Below are 2,773 nucleotides of genomic sequence, written 5' to 3' on the forward strand. Positions count from 1 at the left end.
CTGCTTTCAATCTATCTAATCAAGACACGAAAGCCCTGGGTAGAGGAAAAGCGTATCTCCGCTGGGTGAAGTTCCAGGACTTAGGTAAGTAAAACAGGGGGGGGGCGTCCTTTTTTCCCCACAAATAGAGCTTTCTTTTGGTGGTATTTGATCACCTCTGCGGTTTTTCGTTTTTGCGCTATAAACAAAAATAGAGCGACAATTTTGAAAAAAATGAATATTTTTTACTTTTTGATATAATAAATAACCCCAAAAATATATTAAAAAAACAATATTTTTCCTCAGTTTAGGCCGATACGTATTCGTCTACATATTTTTCGTAAAAAAATATCACAATAAGCGTTTATTGATTGGTTTGCGCAAAAGTTATAGCGTTTACAAAATAGGGGGTAGTTTTATGGCATTTTTCTTCAGACCCTGCCGCTTTCCTCATTAGAACCCTACAGGTGACGACAGGTGAACCCTTCTCACTGACTCATAACAAAGTTTGCAGTTCAGGAATTTACCTTTGCTCTGACTTCTCCTGCATTCTTGTATCTGTGTCTCAGAGCACTGACGCCAAGGGCTGTGTGCCGTCTAGCATTTTCAGAAGGATGTTAGAAAAGACATCCTCTTTTATCTCTCTTTAGGGTTTTTTGTGGTTTGATTGCCACACCTTGAAAATGTCTATATTTGTTTTCAGATTGTGACATTTCCGAATTCTTGCGTAAGATTAGCGATTCGTGCATTCCTCAAACTTTGAAGCACAGTAGAAAGTGAGAGGGTCAGTGGCGTAGCTAGGGTTGTCAGCGCCCGGGGCAAGGTAAGTAATTTGCGCCCCCCTAATCCGCGGACTTTTCGCACGCCACGAGTCCATTCCCTTACTACAATAGTACTGACCTGCCCGATTCCTATACTGACCACTACACTACCCACTAACCTACCTTATTCCTATACTAACCACTACACAATACACTACCCAGTGACCACTACACTACCCAGTGACCGCTACACAATACACTACCCAGTGACCGCTACACAATACACTACACAGTGACCGCTACACAATACACTACCCAGTGACCGCTACACAATACACTACCCAGTGACCGCTACACTACCCAGTGACCGCTACACAATACACTACCCAGTGACCGCTACACTACCCAGTGACCGCTACACAATACACTACCCAGTGACCGCTACACTACCCAGTGACCGCTACACAATACACTACCCATTGACCGCTACACTACCCAGTGACCGCTACACAATACACTACCCAGTGACCGCTACACTACCCAGTGACACTACACAATACACTACCCAGTGACCGCTACACAATACACTACCCAGTGACCGCTACACAATACACTACCCAGTGACCGCTACACTACCCAGTGACCGCTACACTACCCAGTGACCGCTACACTACCCAGTGACCGCTACACAATACACTACCCAGTGACCAAATACACAATACACTACACAGTGACTGCTACACAATACACTACCCAGTGACCACTACACTACCCAGTGACCGCTACACTACCCAGTGACCGCTACACAATACACTACCCAGTGACCGCTACACAATACACTACCCAGTGACCACTACACTACCCAGTGACCGCTACACTACCCAGTGACCGCTACACAATACACTACCCAGTGACCGCTACACAATACACTACCCAGTGACCGCTACACTACCCAGTGACCGCTACACAATACACTACCCAGTGACCGCTACACTACCCAGTGACCGCTACACAATACACTACCCAGTGACCGCTACACTACCCAGTGACCGCTACACAATACACTACCCAGTGACCGCTACACAATACACTACCCAGTCACCGCTACACAATACACTACCCAGTGACCGCTACACAATACACTACCCAGTGAACAAATACACAATACACTACACAGTGACTGCTACACAATACACTACCCAGTGACCGCTACACAATACACTACCCAGTGACCGCTACACAATACACTACACAGTGACCGCTACACAATACACTACCCAGTGACCAAATACACTACCCAGTGACCGCTACACAATACACTACACAGTGACCAAATACACTACCCAGTGACCGCTACACAATACACTACACAGTGACCGCTACACAACCCAGTGACCGGTACACAATACACTACACAGTGACCGCTACACAACCCAGTGACCGGTACACAATACACTACACAGTGACCGCTACACTACCCAGTGACCGCTACACTACCCAGTGACCGCTACACTACCCAGTGACCGCTACACTACCCAGTGACCGCTACACAATACACTACCCAGTGACCAAATACACTACCCAGTGACCGCTACACAATACACTACCCAGTGACCGCTACACAATACACTACCCAGTGACCGCTACACAATACACTACCCAGTGACCGCTACACAATACACTACCCAGTGACCGCTACACAATACACTACCCAGTGACCGCTACACAATACACTACACAGTGACCGCTACACAATACACTACACAGTGACCGCTACACAATACACTACACAGTGACGGCTACACAATACACTACCCAGTGACCGCTACACAATTCACTACACAGTGACCGCTACACTACCCAGTGACCGCTACACAATACACTACATAGTGACCGCTACACAATACACTACACAGTGACCGCTACACAATACACTACACAGTGACTGCTACACAATACACTACCCAGTGACCGCTACACAATACACTACACAGTGACCGCTACACTACCCAGTGACCGCTACACAATACACT

This window comes from Rana temporaria, chromosome 11 (genome assembly GCF_905171775.1).
Source record: "Rana temporaria chromosome 11, aRanTem1.1, whole genome shotgun sequence".
In the NCBI taxonomy this organism is placed as follows: Eukaryota; Metazoa; Chordata; class Amphibia; order Anura; family Ranidae; genus Rana; species Rana temporaria.